This window comes from Lipotes vexillifer, unplaced genomic scaffold (genome assembly GCF_000442215.2).
Source record: "Lipotes vexillifer unplaced genomic scaffold, Lipotes_vexillifer_v1.1 scaffold432, whole genome shotgun sequence".
In the NCBI taxonomy this organism is placed as follows: Eukaryota; Metazoa; Chordata; class Mammalia; order Artiodactyla; family Lipotidae; genus Lipotes; species Lipotes vexillifer.
Genome location: NW_006787716.1, coordinates 102,777 through 125,521, shown reverse-complemented (window position 1 = coordinate 125,521; position 22,745 = coordinate 102,777). Strand labels below are relative to the sequence as shown.

The following is a 22,745-nucleotide window of genomic DNA, read 5'->3' as shown; positions in this document are numbered from 1 at the left end:
GGATTTCAAGTGTGATCCAACAAGAAAGTCCTCATAGGAAACATAAGATTCACAATCTGGAAAGTCATGGAGACTGCCTGGCGGTACCTTACTCCTCTAATTTGCATAGGCAGAAACCCTAATCCTTGAACTTGTGAACTCTAGATAGTGAACTAGTCTCTTGAGACATTAGAGAGGGTTATGGTTAAGGCAGTTTTACTCACTTGGTGGGATTACCTTCATTTTAGATAAACCATCCCCATGTCTTACTCAAGTGCATCAAACTCCTCTTTGTGAGTTCTTCCAGAAATAATTTAACTTTGAGCAGCTCCTCCACTCACTAGCTGTGTGGCTTTAGGGTAGTTAATCAATCTCTTTGCATCTCATATTTTTTCTATATGCAATATTGAGATAATTATAGTAGCTTTTTTATATGTTGGAAAGGGGGATTAAAATGACAATTCATACATTGTACTTACAACCCTGCTGGCCCTAATGAATGCTCCATAAATGTTAACTAAAAGATACATGAATGTGACCGGCAAATAACACCCAAGAAATACAATGAAGTAATCCAGAAAAATAAGAGAGGAGGCAAAGAAGAGCCATGGACAATGATAAATTCTTGAGAGTCTGGTAACTATACACTATCCTTGAGTTAACCATCTCTTGTATTGACTACACAATTCACAGTGTCCCTTATAAGTAAACAAACAAGCAAAAAGAAGTAAACACAGAACAGATCCTTAGGAGCAGCACAACTTTTTTTTTTTTTTGCGGTGCAAGGGCCTCTCACTGTTGTGGCCTGTCCTGTTGCGGAGCACAGGCTCCGGACGCGCAGGCTCAGCGGCCATGGCTCACGGGCCCAGCCGCTCCGCGGCATGTGGGATCTTCCCGGACCGGGGCATGAACCCATGTCCCCTGCATGGGCAGGCAGACTCTCAACCACTGCGCCACCAGGGAAGCCCTACAACTTTTTTTTTTTTTTTGTATAAAGATGGGACAGGGATTTCTTTCAGAAGGCTTCATAAATAGGACACTGTATGATGTAATGAACAATGTCCTTGGCAGATACCCTTACAATGAGTGATGAGCTCTACAGGGCTGTTTATTTTTCAACAACCCTCCAACTAGGTCAGTGGCATCGCAATGAAGTTTGTTCCACTAAAAAGACAGCATTCTGCTACATACCAAGTGGAAGAGGATCTGCGTACGGAAGAGAGAGAATTGGAAGTGGGGGATTGATTTGCCTTCTCAGAGGAGAGAGAAGCTACTCAATGACTGGTGGAAGGGCCATCAGACTGGAAAAGGTGAAAGTGAGTGTATCAATTGAGAAGTAAACCAACTGGTCATCATAACAGAAAATTTAATGGTTTTAGGGGCACGTTAAATGTGGCTGGTAGAGAAAGGAATGGACACTGGCCAAAACCTAAATAAAGAATAGATTCATTTCTGAGCTCTTGACTTTTGTTAAGAAAGGACCAAGACACAAATTCTGCATTGCTGTCTTTGTCATTGGTCCCGACCTCCCAGCTTTCAACTTTAGACTCCAGGGCTTAGAGTTCAATCTGCAGCATGTTGAATGTTTGACAACTTTTGGGGCCTGAGGAAACTGTCAAAATAAATTGCCTTCATAATGCAAGAGGGAAGCCAAGCTCCGCATCCCTCTCGATACAGCAAATGTGCACACTCAGCTAGAAAAACAGCACTGTGCTTCAGCAGCCCACTGGATTAAGGATATATATTGGTCATGGGTGAATTTCCAAGGACAGGCTTCAGAATTTCATCACAGTTCTTTGGTATTTGCATATGTCAGTTTCATTTTCCTGGGGCAATGCCTTTATGATGGGCACAATCTACATTTAATAAAGGAATGAGCCATTCTAGTGCTAGTAAGTTTTAGAATTATTGCCGAAATTGTTTCTTCCTTATCTTAGGTCAGTCACCTTTAATATTTAAATGCTGACCTTTAGCATATGAGAGTTTAGCTGTTATCAATATCTTTCACTATTAAAATAGGTTTTGTGATCCATCGAGTATTTAAATCCCCATTTTTATTTTAAATTCTAGCACTCTGATAATGAAAGTAAAATAAGTTAGTGTGAATTTTACTTTAATTCCTAACTAATAAAGAGATTTCCTTCCACTTTTGACATATTTCTTTTGGGCCATTTTGTTGATTTTTTCAATAATAATGATCATCAGGGAAGGGAGGCAAAAGATTCGGTTTGTACTTTTCACTGATTTAATGTCACAGCAAGATATCCTACAACTTGAGCATGTCTCTGACTTTATGTCCTACTAAATATTTTCATGAGAAAATTTAAATTGTTATGTTAAAGGAAATAAAAATAATGACAACATAATGCTTAATCCTACCAATCTTAGAAAGCAGTGTCCTTTTTATAGGCCACTTTATTTGCATGCATAAATTTGCATAATTCCAATTATGGTATACAGACTAATATTTGTGTTCTATTTTCACTCAATATTATATCATAAAATATCCATGATTTTACTTAGATGTCATCTTTGCCATTTTAAAGCTTGCCTAGTATTTTGTTGTATTGTTCAACATTTGTATCAGTAAACCATTCCAAAACTTAGTGGCTTAAAATAAAACCATATATTTAGTTCTCAGGACTGCAGGTCAGCAGTTGGAGCTGAGCTGAGCTGGATAGTTCTTCTGGTCTCAGCGGGGCTCTCTCATGTGTCGGTAGTCAACTGCAAGTCAGCTAGATGACTTTGCTTTGGGGACTTGGCTTGTTTTCAGCTAGAGCAATGGGAATGCCTGGGCCACAGGTTTTTCATCTCCAGCACACTGACCATGGACCTGTTTACAAGGTGGCTGTCAGGGTTCCAATAGGAAAAACTAAGAGCTTGGGTTGGAATTGGACAAACTCATTTTCATGGTTTTCTGTTGGCCAAAAGCTAAGCCTGTGGCCAGCCCAGATTCTAGGGGTGAGAAAGTAAGTACAACTCCATTTTTTGATGTTGGAGTTGCAAAGTCACATTGCAAAGGGCATGACTGTAGGGAGGGATAGATACTTGTGGACAGTTTTCAATATTAAATATTTCTATTGTAATTAATATTGCAGTGAACTTCATTTTACTTATAGCTTTGGTTTGTTTCTACTGTATGATGTCAGTAACATCAAACAAAAATTCAGGATAAATTCCTGGGAGTAGAATAATAAAGGAGAGGTAAGAATATCATTCTTATGATAACATTAAATGAATAGAGAGGTTTGAGTCATTTTCCTCAGTTTCAGCAACTGTTAATATTCTCACTTGCTTCAGTCTCATTCCTCCACCCCCTTCCCATTCTGCCCTTTCTCCAAAACAAGTATAATATATAGTATACAGTGTTGCTATTGGAACTTAGGAAGTGCTCAATAACATTAGCTGTTATTATTATTATTACTTTATTATAACATTATATTTTGCTTTCTATCACCAGACTTTCTGCAACTATGCTACCTTCACTTGTTTTTGCTCTAGGATTGGTCGATCATCACAGTTTACTCATTAAAAGAAATTATTGTTATATTAATGGATATAGATTTAGATATCAGTGATTTACTGTTTAATTTCTATGTGACTAGACTTTGTTACATTCTATATATATTAACTTAATTCTTTCGGAATCTGGCAAGCTAGGTATTTTCTTATCCCAATTTTATAGCTGAAAAACCTGATGCTTAGAGAGGTTAAATAGCTTGCCCAAAGTCACACAGGATGCATGTGGTAGAGCTGGGATTTGAATCATGTTTATTTGAATCCAAAGACTATAGTCAAAAATACTCTGTGTTTGTCTTTCCTCCTACTGATACATATTTATATACAGATCCATTTAAATCTAATACAATGACTAGGTACACAGTAGGTACTAAATAAATAGGGACAGGATGATCCTAAAGGAAACAGACCAAACTTCTGGCTCAGAAACAAAAATCTTGCCTGGGATGTAGGCAAATAGGATTAGTAACATCTTCCAAAAAAGGAGGCAAGGCTTCAATGAATAGATTGTGATTCAGGAACATAGCTCACTTCACCAGAAAGGAAATTGACAAGGACAAGAGTAGGCCATAGGCTGGAAGACCCAGGTTACCAGGCAGATGATTCAGATTAGAACTTACAAATGGGGCCAAGGTAAATCTTGGCTATCAGGTCTAGGACACACATGCTGTCTAAATCATGAGACGATGGTCAGAATCCAGCATGAGATGGATGATTAAAGGGAGACTAGTCTCAGTAAATCTTGGTGCTGATTCCAGTGGGCCACAAACCTGGGGAGAGGCTCAGCCTCCTTGGTAGAGAGGAAGATTACAGCCAAGATATCCTGCAAGTTACCTAATGTACAAGACAAGACTTTTTTTCATTATCCTCATCGTCTAGTGATTAATCATTTCACATTGAAACCTCCAGCAAATTTTAAAAGATGCAGAAAATCTCCTTTTTGAATTGCTGAGTAGCTTCCAGAAAAGTGGCTTTAGACAAAGCCATCATATCCCTCCAAACCTTGCAGTAATGATAGAACACATGCCGCTTAATGTAAACTCACAGCCCGCTGCTGAGCAGACATGATTAGGCTGTCATCTTCCCCAACAGCAGCAGCAGGAGAAAAATAAATAAGTAAAATCATCTTATTCATATTTGTTAGGGGGCTTTGCAATTGGCCTGATGCCCTGATGTAATTGACATTTTTGCTTGTTGTCTTGACCCATGAGCTGAGGACCAATTTAAATCTATCCATTCATAACCTACAAAAAATTCCTGACTTTTGTAAGGTGATACCACCCCAGTGTTCCTGTTTCTTAGGGCTTCACCAGATGCTTATATTCATGAATTATTAAATTGGTAAGCATGCTTATTTTTTGTAAAATTTAAAAACATAATAATATGACTAAACTTATAGGCAAATAAAATCTTTAGAAAGTTCACTTGTTTGTCTTTTAATTCTGTTTGTGTACTATAACCCAGCATATGCTAATTTATGCATGCACAGTCATACACACACATTGAAAAACATGCATATGTACCCATGCATATACACACACACACTCCTATCTGTGTTTTTCTGACCACTTAGTGGAAATCAGAGTCCAGTGAGAACTAATCACAATCTCAAGTAAATTGAATGTACTCTGGCTGCCTTTTGATTTGTATTTTAGAAAAATCTGTGCCAGTTCCTTAATTCTCGGGTATGACCATTACGGAAAAGACTTTCCCAAAATATGCATATAATGATGTGCAAAAGGCAAGGAGGAGGGAGAACATGAGTGAAACTATAAAATTATAGTAGGTACCCTGTCATTCTTGAGAGAAACAGACACACATTTGTTTAGAGAATTTTATAGAAAGGAAAGAGCTTGCTCTGTGTCCATCACCTTGATTCAAAGCCATTACTCCAGCTCCCGTGATTTGATTATGGAATACACCTGCAGATTGACAAGAAAACAGGTTAAAGTTCTATAACCTTCCTGCAAACAAACCCAGGCCGCCCTGCTCACCTGAGAGACAGAATTTAAGGCAAAGAAGAACCCATTCTCCTAGTTTATCCAGATCTCAGCCTTCCTGTCCGGGGCTGTCAAGGAGATGCCGATTTCTGCCAAAGTGCCTGCTCTCCAGGAGATACTGAGATTATAAACTGGCCAGAGAGGCTCAACTTATTTCTGTCATGAAACAATCAGTGTCAGCACGTGAAGAACTTACCTCATCGGAGGCAGAGGTGACATCTTGACACATCAGCTTGCCAGAGAGTCGGCAGGACCATGATAGCTCCTGGCTTTTGGCATCCTGGATTCATTTACTTCCCAAATCGGTAGTGCAGCAAATTAACCTTGTCTGAGGAACTTTTGCTTATATTTGTAAGGGTCGTTGGGTATAAAATAGATAATAAGCAAAGTATTTCTAAAACGTTTATCATCATCTCTCAACTTGCTTGTTACTAAACCTCTTCTGCTAGAGAAATTTTGTACTGTGAGAAATCTTGTGTCCGACGCCTGATGGGATAACATTGAATTTGGATACATTTCTAGAATCTAGGATGGATGGAGCATTTTTCTGTAAAATTGATGATGACAGATAGCCTCCACAAAGGTACTGATGAGCTTTATACTTGTACCAACATCAGGTATGCAAAATCCATACAAGGAATGGCTGCTTTTACTCGTGCTTCTAAATTAAGGTTAGGTATATGCCACAGGTGCTCTGTAGCCTCTATAAGTCCCTTAGTTCCAATCACAGTGGAACAACCTTTCTGTAATTTAATGTTCCAAAATTTTAAGAAGCTATGGAGATGCTGGACTTTCATCCCTTCACCCCTCCATTTTAACTACTCAGACACCTGCATGTATTTGTATTGCCTTTTTCATTCTTCTTTGTCAACTATGGAAAAAACCCAATTAGATTTTGATAGGATAAAGTGAAAGCTAGAGGAGATTTTTCTTTCACCTTTTTTTTTTTAATTGGAGGATAGTTGCTTTACAATGTTGTGTCAATTTCTGCTGTACAGCAAAGTGAATCAGTTATACATATACATATATCCACTGTTTTTTAGCTTTTCTTCCCATTTGGTTCACCAGAGATCACTGAGTAGAGTTCACTGTGCCATACAGTAGGTTCTCATTAGTTATCTGTTTTTTACATAGTAGTGTATCTGTATCAATCCCAATCTCCCAATTCGTCCCAACCCCACTTCCCTGCTGGTAACCACAAGTCTGTTCTCTACATCTGCAACTCGACTCTATTTCTGCCTTGCAAACAAGTTCGTCTGTACCATAACAATTGGTATTTTATCTGAAGGAAGTGGAAGTTCAGAAAGAGTGGTGGTTACTAATTCCGATATGTTGACGGAAAGCAGCATTAATAACTCCCTCCCCCAGGCCAGGCACACTGCTGTGTGCATCCAAATTTTGTAATTCACTGGCATCTCATAAAAACCTTGTGAGACAATTAATGATGAGTTTTATTACCTACAGCTTCAAGGAGGCAGAATGGAGGGGTTGTGAAGAGTGTGTAAGGGCTCTGGAAATAGCTTGCTTGCTCAAATCATGATGCTCCCTCTTACTAGCTGTGTGACTTGAGAGCCCTCAATTTCTTCATTTATAGAATGTGGATAATAATAGCACTTCCTCCTATATTGATGATGAGGATTAAATGAATTAAGGCATAAATATATTAGTATAATGCCCAGCACAGTGGTTCTCAAAGTGGTCCCCAGACCATCAGCATCTGCATCTCTGAGAACTTTTTAGAAATGTACATTCTTGGATCCCAACATAGGTATCCTGAATCAGAAACCCTGGGGGTGAGTCTTATTAATATGTGTTTTCACAAGCTCTTAGGACACTGTAAGTATGCAAATGCTAAGGAAAAAGCATGCTCCCTTTTACGAAAGAAACCAGTTCTGACCTTGTATATTCAGTATTGAAACTTTCCCATCATTTGGATTAATATCAAGTGGTGAAGAGTCAAGAAGAGATGAAATATTGACATTCAGCCCTGTACAAAGATATTTTTAATAATGGGGTGATAAAACTTGCAAAAAGTAATAGTGAAAAGTTGAGCACAGCATTATACACATCAAAGGCTGTAGATATTCACCACATGTGGACTAATTTATTGTCCTCAGGCATATCAGTGATGATAACAAAAGCTAAAATTTAGCTTAAGCTCTAAGAGTACAGTTTAGGAATAAAATCTCAGTTCCACTATTTATCGTCTTACTGAGACTGGATAAGTTATTTACCTTCTCTTTTTCTTCATTTACTCTTTTGCAAGATGAGAATGATAATCATACATAATAGTGTGTTGTGAGAATTAAATGTAAAGTGGAAACCACAGTTCTCAAAAAAATCAGTTTTCGAGAAATATTAGTTATTGGGACTTCCCTGGTGGCACAGTGGTTAAGAACCCACCTGCCAATGCAGGGGACATGGGTTTGAGACCTGGTCCGGGAAGATGCCACGTACCACAGAGCAACTAAGCCCATGTGCCACAACTACTGAGCCCACGCGCCACAACTACTGAAGCCCACGCACCTAGAGCCCATGCTCCACAGCAGGGGAAGGCGCCACAATGCCTGCTCACCGCAACGAAGAGGAGCCCCTACTTGCCGCAACTAGAGAAAGCCCATGTGCAGCAACAAAGGCCCAACGCAGCCAAAAATAAATAAATAAATATAAAAACATTTGAATATAAATATATAAAACAGTTATGTATATTTTAAGAAAAGAAATATTAGTTATTATTATTATTAAGCATGACTTTGTGCTCTATATGGAATCATTTAATCCTCTCAGTAACCACACACAGTAAACACTATTCTTATGGTCCTCATCTTGTGGATAAGGAATTGGAGAGTCAGAGATTGAAAAACAAGCCATACCTCTCTCAGCTATTATGTGCTAGAGCCAGGATTCAAACTGTAGGATCTAATTCCAGAGCTATCCACTGAAATAAAGATGGGCAGATAGTTGTTGGTATTTCTGACTTCCCCTAGAGCAATAAAGAAAATAATTAGGTCAAGAAGAAACCTGAGAAAGATAAACTCTGAGGCACTGGTCAAGGTTCTCCACGAGGAGAAGATGGCATTGCTTTTTGTCTTTGACACATCCTGTCATGGTGGAGGAAGAATTAGAGACCATTATCTCAAACATTGATCTTAAAGAAATAAACAATGTTGGAGGAGAAAGGAACACCCTAAAGTTGAGGCAAGTATTCCCTTTCTTGTCTTCCTTACTCTTAAAGAGGTTACTTTGGATTAGACTTAAGAGCTGCAGTGAGGACAAATTATGTTGTGGGAAGGGTTTGACAAGCCATTTGATTCCTTTAGCAAATCCCCTTCCCCTTTTAAAATATTTTTTTAAGTATCAGGATACAGGTACAATATAAAAGAGAAGATATTTTGAGACCACAGAGGAGACTTGCCAATATTTTGGGTTTGTCACTTGATTGAATCATAGCTCAGAGTCCTTGAGGCCTCACAAGAATATACAATGGGAAAAAGACAGTCTCTTCAGCAAGTGGTATTATTGGGAAAGTTGGACAGCCACATGTAAAGCAATGAAGTTAGAACAACCCATACATAAAAATAAACTCAAAATGGCTTGAAGTCTTAAACATGAGACATGATACCATAAAACTCCCAGAAGTGATCATGGGCAAGACTTTCTCTGAGATAAATCAACCAATGTTTTCTTAGGTCAGTCCCCCAAGGCAATAGAAATAAAAACAAAAATAAACAAATGGGACCTAATCAAACTTACAAGCTTTTGTACAGCAAAGGAAACCATAAACAAAAGGAAAAGACAACCTACATAATGGGAGAAAATATTTGTCAATGATGTGACCAGTAAGGGCTTAAGTTCCAAAATATACAAACAGCTCATACAACTCAACAACAAAAAAACAAACAACCTAATCAAAAAATGAGCAGAAGACCTAAATAGACATTTCTCCAAAGAAGAAATACAAATGGCCAATAGGCACATGAAAAGATGCTTAACATCACTAATTATTAGGGAAATGCAAATCGAAACTACAATGAGGTACCACTTCACAGGGTCAGATTGGCCATCATTAAAAAGTCTACAAATAACAAATGTTGCAGAGGGTGTGGAGAAAAGGGAACCCCTCCTACACTGTTGGTGGGAATGTAAGCTGGTACAGCCACTATGGAAAACAATATGGAGGTTCCTCATAAAACTAAAAATAGAATTACCGTGTAATCCAGCAACCCCACTCCTGGGCATATATCCAGACAGAGCCCTAATTCAAAAACATACATGCACCCCTATGTTCATAGCAGCATTATTCACCATAGCCAAGACATGGAAGCAGCCTAAATGTACATCCACAAATGAATGGATGAAGAAGATGTGGCACATATATGCAGTGGAATACTATCAGCCATAAAAAAGAATGAAATAATGCCACTTGCAGCAACATGGGTGCAACTAGAGATTATCATATTAAGTGAAGTCAGTCAGAAAGAGAAAGACAAATACTGTATGATATCACTTACATGTGGAATCTAAAATATGACACAATTGAACTTTTATGAAACAGAAACAGACTCACATGGAGAACAGACTTGTGGTTGCCAAGTGGGCTGGATGGTAGAGGGATGGAATGGGAATTTGGGGTTAGCAGATGCAAACTATTATATATAGAATGGATAAACAACAAGATCCTACTGTAGAGCACAGAGTGCAATATTCAGTGTCCTATGATAGACCATAATGGAAAAGAATATTTTTTTTAAAAAGAATGTAGATATATGTATAACTGAATCACTTTGCTGTACAGCAGAAATTAACACAACATTGTAAATCAACTGTACATCAATAAGAAATAAAAAATAAACAAACAAAAACAAAGCAAACCAAAACCAAAGCCAAAAAAAGTCCTTGAGGCCTCAAAGTTGTAGTAATGTATAACTGAATCACTTTGCTGTACAGCAGAAATTAACACAACATTGTAAATCAACTGTACATCAATAAGAAATAAAAAATAAACAAACAAAAACAAAGCAAACCAAAACCAAAGCCAAAAAAAGTCCTTGAGGCCTCAAAGTTGTGACCCTGAGGCCAAAGCAATGTGGATTTCCTTCTAACTTTGCTTCTGGCTCTGAGTAAAGCGTCTGTGATTTTTCTATAGCATATATATGTAAGCCATCTCTATCGTGACAGTTTCTCCCAATTCATGAGTATAGAAAATGCTTGATTCAAGGTTATATGGACTTGCTTTAAAAAGAACATATGAGGGCATGAAGCTATTTTTTTAGTAGTTGAAATCCATCATTAAATGTAATCCTCACCAGTGTTTTCTGAATTTGAGTTTGATGGTGAATGTGGATATGCTGATTTTTCCAAGCAGCACCTCAAGCATTAAGTATATCAGACATCCAGTAAACACATTTTCTATTATTCTTGATAGGTTGTTCGTTTTTACGTAAATCAACTATCATGATGACCTGGGTTATTGTAGAATACAAGAAAGGTTCACTTCACATTTAGAATACATGTTTCCAGTGGAAATATTGAGAATCTTTTAAAGGGAGGACATTTTCTGTCAAGAGTCAATAATTCAGACAAAAGGTAAAGCTTTATAATTAGCAATATAATAATGATCTTATGAAAATGCCATTTTATTACCTTCACCCACACATAATACACAATTTAATGGACAGTAGTACAATTGACAAGTGGATTTCTTAATGGACCTACTATCTGAGATTTTCTTAAAGAATAAGTATAATTCTGACTGAAGTGCCTCCTAAAATTCAGACGTCGGGGGAAAGATGAACAAAGAGAGATACTTCTCTGCCTTTATATGAGATAATGGCACTGAAGAGAGAATCTGGATGGTAATCAAGTAGGGAAGCCTTGTTTGTAGATTATAAAGCAGTGCCAGCCCCCCAACCCTTAATTATGGTAAGGCTCTACATGAAAGAATGGGTAAATAGGTAAGAATTTGGCTATATCAAGTAAAGCTCAGACAGGTACTACAAGAGTAAGTGAAAAATGAGGGTGCAGACATCTGCTTGTCTGTTGTGATGGTTACATTGTTTAGAGGCTGAGGGTGGGGCTAGGAGAGAAAAGGCTTGGAGGATCCAGACACAATATAATGATACAACATTTGTTGTACTTGATAAGAATCACTTGTAACTAGCCCATTAATTCTTATCAGGAAACATTTAATTCTCAAGTGTTATGTCGAGCATTTGCCCTGAAATTATGTTTGTACTCTTAATTGGCTTAGAGAGTACTTTTTTCTTTTTTTCTCATCCCATAAAGGTAAACTTAAGTTTCTCAGAGACATAATCAAACCTTCTCATTTAAGTGTCCTTCAAATTAATGAATTTGATATATTCTGTGGATTCTTTTTTAGCTTCTGTTTTAGAAGTACAACATAAATACTCTCTAAAAAAAACATAAATGATATATTTTAATTAGAATGCCAATTTATATTTGAAGATATATTGCTATAGCTGTTTTAAAAACACTAGTTATTTTTACAGTTTTATAAGAAAAAGTCCAATAGCAAAACTATTCAAGAATTCATATTAAATGCTACCAATTAAGTAACTGCAATGGGAGGTGTTTATTAATATTATTCTCTGATGTATTCATTACTTTCACTACAGAAATATGAAAAATAGCATTAAAAAGAATATTTATAAACCAAATGATGACTTAAAACAAAAGCAGTATGGGCTTCCCTGGTGGCGCAGTGGTTGAGAGTCCGCCTGCTGATGCAGGGGACACGGGTTCATGCCCCGGTCCGGGAAGATCCCACATGCTGCGGAGCGGCTGGGCCCGTGAGCCATGGCCGCTGAGCCTGCGTGTCCGGAGCCTGTGCTCCGCAACGGGAGAGGCCACAGCAGTGAGAGGCCTGCGTACCGCAAAAAAAAAACAACAAAAAACAAAAGCAGTAGACACTGAGCAGTAGATTGAGAGGAATGGATCGCAGTATAATATGGCATGTAGCGGCATGGACTTCTGAGTCATGTAGCCCCAGACACTATCTCTTACTAGTTAGATGACATTAAACAATTTTCTTAACTTTCCTGAGCCTCAGTTTTTTCATAGATAAATTCTTAGGAGGCTGAGATAATCAACAGAAATCACATGTATAAAATACTTAGCACAGTGCCTTATGCCAAATAAACAATAATACACTTTAACCATTACTATTATTAAACATCACAACTTCACTTGGCAAGCTGCTGCCATGGCTCTGCCCCACTCCTCACCTCCATATCTCCAAACACACACACACACACACACACACACACACACACACACACACACACACACTCTTATAAGAAGAAGAATGGGAAAAATATAGTAGCAGTAAGAGTATAATAAAATTAAGAAGAGAAAGCCCTGGACCAAGAACCCACGGTCCTAGGTTGATACTTAAGTTCTGTCACTGAGTTGCTCAGTCACATTGGATAAAAAATTTTCTCTCTCTCATCTTCAGTTTCCTTGCAGTTAAGATGAAAATTTTGGGCTCCCTGTATTTCATGATTGAATGTTGCAAAAAAAGGTGAAATGATAACAATACTACCTCCAAATGGCACAACAAAGGACAAGCAGCCCTGCAATCATTCTTTTATCTGGTGCTTTGTGAAAGGAAAGATACATCTTTTTTTTTTGTATTATTATCATTTCATGTTTTAAAACTCTTCTTTCTTACTTCATCTTAATAGATTTGTTCCAAACTGTGTCTTGTATTTTTATTCTCCTTCCTGACACAATCCTCTGAATTACTTTTTGAAGTTGGACAAGGTTTTTCTGCACAAGTCTCTTTACAATGAGAAGCTGTTTCTCTGTTTGTAAATTTCCAACACAATTCCTCCATATGTAGATAAGCCATAGTTGTCCCTCAGTCTGGATTGCTGCTTCAATTATCTGAATAACTCTTGATCTTCCCAGGCAAAGCTGTTGAGTCTCTGTGCCTTCACTGAAGGTATTTCTTACTGACTTCCTTGGATTCATTACACCTTACTGTATAGGCTTTAATTCAACAAATATTTATTGAAAAGCTACTATATGTACTAAACACTGAGAACAGAAACAAAAATAAATGCGATATATACCTTTGTTCCTAGAAAGCTTACAGTCTAATGAGCAGACAGGAACATAAACATAAATTAAACACAATCAACTGAGTATGTGGGTGGCAATATGTATAAGATATAATGGGAACTGGCATAAGGTAACTCTACATTTAACATTTTAAGAAACTGCCAAACTGTTTTCCAAAATGGCTCTACCATTTTACATTCTCATCTGCAGTATATAAGGGTTACAGTTTCTCCACAACCTTGACAACATTTTTTATCTGTCTTTTTGGTTATAGCCATCTTAGTGGACATGAAGTTATAGCTCTTTGTAGTTTAAATTTGGGGCTTCCCTGGTGGCGCAGTGGTTGAGAGTCCGCCTGCCGATGCAGGGGACACGGGTTCGTGCCCCAGTCCGGGAAGATCCCACATGCCACGGAGTGGCTGGGCCTGTGAGCCATGGCCGCTGAGCCTGCACATCCGGAGCCTGTGCTCCGCAATGGCAGAGGCCACAACAGTGAGAGGCCCGCGTACCACAAAAAAATAAAAATAAAAATAAAAATAATAAAATAAATTTGCATTCTCTAATAATGTAATGATGTTGAGCCTATTTGAATGCTTCCTGACTCTTTGTGTGCCTTTATTGATGAAATATTTATTCAGATCTACTGTCCATTTTTTTAATTGGGTCATTTGAGTTTTAAGTTTTAAGATTTTTTTTTTTACATATTCTGGATATATGTCCCTTATTGGATATGTGATTTGCATATATTTTCCCCCAATCTATGGCTTGTCTTTTTGTTTTCTTGATTATATCTTTTGAAGTGCAGAAGTTACTAATTTTGATAACATCTGATTTGTCAATTCTTTTCTTAGGTTGCTTGTGCTCTTGGTGTCATATATAAGAAATCTTTGCCTAACCCTGATACAAACATCAGCTCCTATGTTTTCTTTTAGGAGTTGTAGAGTTTTAGCACTTACATTTAGCTCTGTGATTCATTTTGACTTAATGTTTGTATACAGTTTGAAGTAAAGGTCTAAATTCATCTTGCGAATGTAGATATCTAATTGTACCAGCATGATTTGTGGTAATAGCTATTTTTCCCTATTAAACTGCCTTAGCATCTTGTTTACAAATCAATTGACCATAAATGTAAAGTTTATTTCTGAATTCTTAACTCTTTGCCAGTGATCTATGTCTATCCTTTGCAAGTACCACACTGTCTTGATTACCATAGCTTTGTAGTAAGTTTTGAAACCAGAAAGTTCAAGTCTTCCAATTTTGTTCATTTGTTTAAAAAGATTGTCTTGGCCATTCTTTTATGCTGTTTTAGGGAACATTGCTTTATCCCTTAGGCAATGGAAACAATTATTTATATACAGGTTATCATCTTTAGTTCCCCGACCAGGGATCGGACCTGTGCCCCCTGCAATGGAAGCACAGAGTCTTAACCACTGGACTGCCAGAGAAGTCCCTGGCTCTAAAATTCTTTGTTAGTGTAAGATAGCTTTACCAGTCTTAGGAAAAATGATATTTTACTGACCAATTGCCATGGGACAGGTAGTACAATAAAAGGATAAAAGACATGTAAGGGATGATCTGTGTTATCAAGGAACTTGTAATCTAGATCAGGTTGTAAGATATACAGATGTAAAATAATGCTTTATTTTCAACACTCATAAATATCATTATTATAGAATATTATACCTTCTTTTCTTTTATGCCTTACCTTTGATATGGACGGCTTCCTTTTACGTTGACATTCAGGTATGGAATGTAATTCTTCAAAATTCCAGTTATACCTGGCTAGTCATCAGCATCTTCATTTTAATACATTTTGATTTTTCTTAGTGCTCAAGCTTTGTGGATCAAGCATAGGAATTTAGTTACATTAGCATTCTTTGTTCCTCTACTTGAACTTATGTTACAGAACAGTTATCTCATATGCCATATTTGAGATTTTGGGAATGAGAACAGAGTTGTTTAAATCCAGTGAGTGCATTTCCTCTGCCCTTTGATCAGAAGCATTGCGTGCAATCTAAAAATGTTTGAGGAAGAGAGAAATGGGATGAATAACCCAAATATAGTATCTTATTTCAGAGATCATTTACTATTACAGCAACCAAAGCAACCACTTCTCAGAAATCCCAAGTAGGCAGCTCTACTTTCACGGTTTGCGTTATGATTTTTCATTTAGTATAAAAGTGGTATTTTAGGGCCTTCCCTGGTGGCACAGTGATTAAGAATCCGCCTGCCAATGCAGGTGACACAGGTTTGAGCCCTGGTCTGGGAAGATCCCACATGCCGAGGAGCAACTAAACCCACGTGCCACAACTACTGAGCCGGTGCTCTAGAGCCTGCAAGCCACAACTACTGAGCCCATGATCCTAGAGCCTGTGCTCCGCAAGAAGAGAACCCACTGCAATGAGAAGCCCTGCACTGCAATGAAGAATGGCCGCCGCTCGATGCAACTAGAGAAAGCCTGTGCACAGCGATGAGGAAAGACCTAATGCAGCCAAAAATAAAAATAAATAAATAAATAAAAATGAAAAAACAAACAAACAAAAAAAGTGATATTTTAGCCACACAGTCCTGTGGTTTGTTAGAATATATTTCTCTAAGAGTTTGTATATGGCATCAGAAATTAGTTACTTTTTAATGAATTTTGAAAAACAAACCTCAGTGGGAGCTATTAATTTTTCTTCTTCAAAAAGTTATTCTTCTGTGGATGTTCAGCCACAAGGCAAGAGTACTGGAGAGTATAATTGACTAGAAACACAAGTTACAGCAATGAATCAATCGTATTACCCATGGAGGATAAAATGCAATAAGTGGGATAAACGTTTCATATTCACACTTTTTCGGAATCAACCTTATTGATAGTAACGACTGCTTCTTCTTTCTGTAAGGGAGAGAGTGTAGCGTAATACCCAAATTGCCTTTTCAGTGAAGAGAACTTTGGTATGTTTAATTCATTTTGTAGGTTTTGCCCTAAGGGTTTTACACCACTGCCAGGTCTTTTATTAAATTTATTTTCTTAGGTCACTAGGGTACAAGCAGAAATTCACAATATGTTTTATTTGAGACTCACAGAAAGTTATTTGATATAGATATTTAGTACTGAAATGTTTATTCCCAGAATGTTAGTCTTAGAGTTTTAGGAATGGATTTCAGTATCTTTTGTACAAGTTAATAATTTTGCAGAAAGCAAGCCATCTGAGCTACGCTGTTATTTTATAGGTTAATGAATCTTCTATCCATAAAAAGAGCCATCAGAGACTGGCTAAAAGGTTACAGTGACTTTAAAATTGAAGAAAAGTGAAGGGATCTGGGATATCTGACCGATGGAAGAATTGACAAATATGGTCAAGGATGTTACATGAAGAGTGACCACAGTGAACTTCTAAGCACAAAATTTACAACATGAAATCTCTTCATTGCCATGACCTGTCCTCCCAGAGTAGAAACTTGGGGTTTGAGGGAAGGGAGCAAAGTAAAGAAGCAGACTATATGGGTGTTCCCCCGCAAAACCAAGACTTACTTTCTTCACCTTCCTCTTCACTTCTAGAGCCTGCTGTGCTTTCAAGAACGTTGGGAAAGCCTACAGCTCTAGTAGCTTATCACAGGGAGGATTATTTAAATAAGTGGAGGTTATAGTGGCACAAACGCAGGGAAGCAGTGAGGGAAAGGGTTAGATTAGAGATGCGCAAAGCACCGGAAGGATGTAAAACTAGGAGGGTTCAAACTTCCGATGGCCACTATGTAAACAGAGATGTGAGGCAGGGTCACACCTGGTTCGTGCAGTGTCTTGGTGTGATTCAGGAAATGAGTCCTTTATTCAAGGCCTACCTTTTGGAAAATTTTTGAAGTGAGACGGTTTGTGGCCATCTACTGGAAAAGTATCATAATAAATGTATAAATCCCTGATGTCTAAGAAGTAAACTACTTTCCTTTAGAGGTTGGTAAAATTGCTCCTGGTAATCTCTTAGAATGGAGTAGACAAATTATCTGAGGGATTGGTTCCAACTATTTTATGAGGTGATATTGGAGGTACCGTGATGGTTGTTCCACAGGCTACTAGTAGTCTGGGGTACCTTTGGGGTGTTACTATTCTCAGTTTGGAATGGCAGCTGTATCCTGGGAGCTCCCTCAAATCTCTCATAGTAGTACACTGTTCCTATCATGGTGGTAGGATGGCTACCCATAATCAATATGTACATAATAAGACCATGGTAACACTTCTGTCTAACCTATATTTAGGAATCCTTTGTTTGCATAAAGAGCTCATCGTGTTGACACAACCTGGCATCTGTGGGATGGAACAGAGGTATTCAAAATGGAATCATATATTAGAACTCAAACAAAGGTCTTCTAGAATTCCCCAGCCAAGTTTTCCTTCCAGTGTACCATGTTATGCTTTTCCCAGTGGTGTTTAGGCTTCTTGAATATATCTTGATATGTTATGTCAAGTTGGGTGAGAAGTTGTCACAGTCCTACTCCTGGAACATGATGCATGAGCATCTGGATCCTTCCATGCTTTCTGTGCCTTCAGGAATCTTCTGAGAAGGTCTGTCCAGTGGCTTGGCCACTTGAGAATCTGCCCTGTCATTTAGGGAAAAACAGTGCCTCAGTGGGTAGGAACTTGGGACTTGCCTTGTTTCTAAACCACTTACCCCTTCGTATTCATTCTCTTTTCATACCTTTGAAAAGCATATAAGGTATTAGAATAAAAATATCCTGGAAATGGGAGTCATGCTCCATCAAATGTATTCTTGCTGCAGCCAAGTTGATCTTTGCACGCACTAATTAGAATACGTCATTCTTCTAGGTAAAATCTTTCGGCAGCCTTCCTTTTCTTCTTAAATAGAGTCAAAATTTCTTAGTATGGCTTACAAAGCCTTGTCTGGATGCTACAGCCTTTCTTTAACACCCCTCCCCAGGCTTCCAGCCCCCAAGCCATTACATTCACAAATATCCCAGCTAAGCAAACTGGATAGACACTCCCTCTAGGCCTCTTATTTCTCTCCTCCAATCTTTCTTTCTGTCTTCCCTTCCTTCCTCCCTGTCTCCTTTTTTGTTTCCCTTTGTTTTTGTTCATTATAAACACAATGGAACACTGGCGCAGTTGCCACTGATGAAACAAATGATCTTGGAGAAAAGCGTATAGTCTTTAAGATTACCCCCAGAATGCTGTTCATTTTTCATCCCATTCATTGCTGCTGATTAAAGTCTGACTGATGACTTGTCTCCTGGCTTCTATGATGGGATTGATATCTTTATATCCGCTTTAGATTACTTCATGCTTATTTATTGTGTATGTACTTTTTTCCCCTTTGAAATAAAAGAATAATATCAAGATTTAATGGTACCTGAATCACATTATCATCCTTGACCTAAGTGGCTTGGAGTAATAAGGTGAAGTACCATAAAATGGGAAAGAATATTAATCATCTAGTTTTTGAAAAAATAGAATTCTGTACTTTGCATATTCATTCAAGCTAGAGTGCCCTGGATATGTTGTATGGTCAATTAGAGTTAGAGTTAATTTGAGCAACCACTAGAATACTAATTCCATGAGGTCAATGCTATATTTTATTAATCTTTTCGTCCCTGATGTTTCACAGGGTACTGTCCTTAGTAGGCTCTCACTAAATATTGAGTAAGTGACCATGTACATAGTGAGGAACAATGTAGCATAGAGGAAATCAGCATATGTGTTTGGGTTTTAGGAGTAAAAATAAGTTGTTGTCCTCTTCTCACTCTGAGGTCTGAAACAGTTGAAAAATCAAACATAGGAGTCAGACAGGTAAAAAATTAAATATCAGGTTCAATGCTAATAAAACTAATTCTGAGAATATTTCCTGACCTGCAATCGAAGTGTGATTTCCTAATATAAACCCTGCACCCCTGAACTAAAAAGAAAACTTAAATAGTCTGGCAGAGATATGACTACATCGTTCTCGTCTCCGTTCCAACCCAACTTCTGTCTCTACCCCAGGCCTGGGGACAGGCTCTGCCTCTGTAGGAGAGAAAATGTTAGACAAACTTCTGAGAAGAAGACAGGTCCGCCTGAATGAAATCTCAGTGTACTGAGCTACAGGGGCCATGTTCCTTTTCTCTCTCTCTTCATCAGCTACGTCATTCCTCCTCCCAGGGAGAAGAGTTCTGGTGAAAGAAACCTCACGTGTTCCTTTCCATCCAGGGAATTCTTTCTTCTTTATGAAAACACAGGAAGTAGGCATTAAGTATTCACATTTTCCTCTTCAAAAGTTGGATAAGAAGGGCTTCCCTGGTGGCGCAGTGGTTGAGGGTCCACCTGCCGATGCAGGGGACGCGGGTTCGTGCCCCGGTCCGGGAAGATCCCACGTGCCGCGGAGCGGCTGGGCCCGTGAGCCACGGCCGCTGAGCCTGCGCGTCCGGAGCCTGTGCTCCGCAACGGGAGAGGCCACAACAGGGAGAGGCCCGCGTACCGCAAAAAAAAAAAAAAGTTGGATAAGAAGGAAATCTGAAACTTCTTAATGGACTTAGTGGAAGATATCAGAGAAAGGTCAAAGCTGTATGTTAAGGCTTGAAACTCAGCCTTTAAGCTTTAAATGAGTTACACAGAAGAAAATAAAGCCACTTGTCACATCCTCTATAGTTATTATTATTATTATTTTTTGTGGTACGCGGACCTCTCATTGTTGTGGCCTCTCCCATTGCGGAGCACAGGCTCCGGGGGCACAGGTTTAGCAGCCATGGCTCACGGGCCCAGCCGCTCCGCAGCATGTGGGATCTTCCAGACCGGGGCACGAACCCGTGTCCCCTGCACTGTGCCACCAGGGAAGCCCTATAATTATTTTTGACCTATTTTTTAAAAATTATTTATTCAATAACTAAATATCTACTGAATGTCTACTATGTGGCAGTTGCCGTTCTAGGTAAGAGGCATGGACCTTTAAACAAGAGAGAGATACATCTTGACTTTGTATAGACCTTACATTTCAATGCAGAAAACAAAATAAAGGCAAAAAGAGAAAAGAAGTACATAATATAAACTAAATAATGAAAAGTACCTTAAGTGCTGTGAAGACACATGAAGTAGAGTGTAATAAGTTAAGGAATGGTAAGAAGCAGATAGCTGTTAACATGAGGTCATTGGAGAAGGATTCTCTGAGAACATGGTATCTGTGCAGGAACCAGAAGGAAATGAGGAAAACAATAAAGCAAAGTTCCAGGCCAGGGCGTTCCAGCCAGAGCTAATAACACGTGCAAAGTTCCTGAGGCAGAAACTAGCTTGTGAGGGGAATGTGGCTAGTTTGGAATGAATAATAGGAGGTTCTTTTAAAATCGGAAAAGAGTAAGGTCTGGTACTTCGGATTTTTTTTTTTTAACATCTTTATTGGAGTATAATTGCTTTAAATTGGTGTGTTAGTTTCTGCTTTATAACACAATGAGTCAGCTATACATTTACATATATCCCCATATCTCCTCCCTCTTGCATCTCCCTCTTGCCCGTCCTATGCCACCCCTCTAGGTGGTCACAAAGTACCCAGCTGATCTCCCTGTGCTATGCTGCTGCTTCCCACTAGCTATCTGTTTTACATTTGGTAATATATATAAGTTCAAGCCACTCTCTCACTTTGTCCCAGCTTGCCCTTCCCCCTTCCCGTGTCCTCAAGTCCATTCTCTACATCTGCGTCTTTATTCCTATCTTGCCCGGAGGTCCTTCAGAACCTTGTTTTTTAGATTCCATATGTATGTGTTAGCATACGGTATTTGTTTTTCTCCTTCTGACGTACTTCACTCTGTATGACAGAGTCTAGGTTCATCCACCTCACTACAAATAACTCAATTTCGTTTCTTTTTATGGCTGAGTAATATTCCATTCTATATACGTGCCACATCTTCTTTATCCATTCATCTGTCGATGGACACTTAGGTTGCTTCCATGTCCTGGCTATTGTAAATAGAGCTGCAGTGAACATTGTGGTACATGACTCTTCTTGAATTATGGTTTTCTCAGGGTATACGCCCAGTGGTGGGATTGCTGGGTCATGTGGTAGTTCTATTTTTAGTTTTTCAAGGAACTTCATACTGTTCTCCACAGTGGCTGTATCAGTTTACATTCCCACCAACAGTGCAAGAGGGTTCTCTTTTCTCCACACCCTCTCCAGCAATTATTGTTTCTACATTTTTTTGATGATGGCCGTTCTGACTGGTGTGAGGTGATACCTCATTGTAGTTTTGATTTGCATTTCTCTAATGGTTAGTGGTGTTGAGCATTCTTTCATGTGTTGTTTGTTGGCAATCTGTATATCTTCTTTGGAGAAATGTCTGTTTAGTTCTTCTACCCATTTGTGGATTGGGTTGTTTGTCATTTTGATGTTGAGCTGAATGAGCTGCTTGTAAATTTTGGAGATTAATCCTGTCAGTTGCTTCATTTGCAAATATTTTCTCCCATTCTGAGGGTTGTGTTTTCATCTTGTTTATGGTTTCCTTTGCTGTGCAAAAGCTTTGAAGTTTCATTCGGTCCCATTTGTTTACTTTTGTTTTTATGTCCATTCCTCTTGGAGGTGGGTCAAAAAGGATCTTGCAAGACCACTTCTGGCATAGCCATGGCGGCTAACCACCAACCCATCTCAGCTTCTCCCTCTAGAGCTTGTGGGCAAGTGTATAGGATCAAGGATTCACATTGTGATGAAGAGTGATAAGGAGATTGTTGGCACACTTCTGGGATTTGATGACTTTGTCAGTATGGTACTAGAAGATGTCATTGAGTTTGAAATCACACCAGAAGGAAGAAGAATTACTAATTAGATCAGATTTTGTTAAATGGAAATAACATAACAATGCTGTTTCCTGGAGGAGAAGGACCTGAAGTATGAATGGACTTCCTTGACTTATGCTAGATTCTGTTTTGTCTTATAATGACAACAAAATAGAATTTTTATTTTAACCTTTAAAAAAAAAAAAGGATCTTGCTGTGATTTATGTCATAGAGTGTTGTGCCTATGTTTTCCTCTAAGAGTTTGATGGTGTCTGGCCTTACATTTAGGTCTTTAATACATTTTGAGTTTATTTTTGTGTATGGTGTTAGGAAGTGTTCTAATTTCATTCTTTTACATGTAACTGTCCAGTTTTCCCAGCAGCACTTATTGAAGAGGCTGTCTTTTCTCCATTGTATATTCTTGCCTCCATCATCAAAAA

General features: G+C 38.4%; 1 pseudogene; it reads left to right on the top strand.

The window, feature by feature from the left end:
• The first annotated feature begins 1,037 nt into the window (after window positions 1-1,037).
• On the top strand, window positions 1,038-22,423 carry LOC103070299 (U6 snRNA-associated Sm-like protein LSm5 pseudogene; annotated as a pseudogene).
• Window positions 22,424-22,745: the final 322 nt, after the last annotated feature.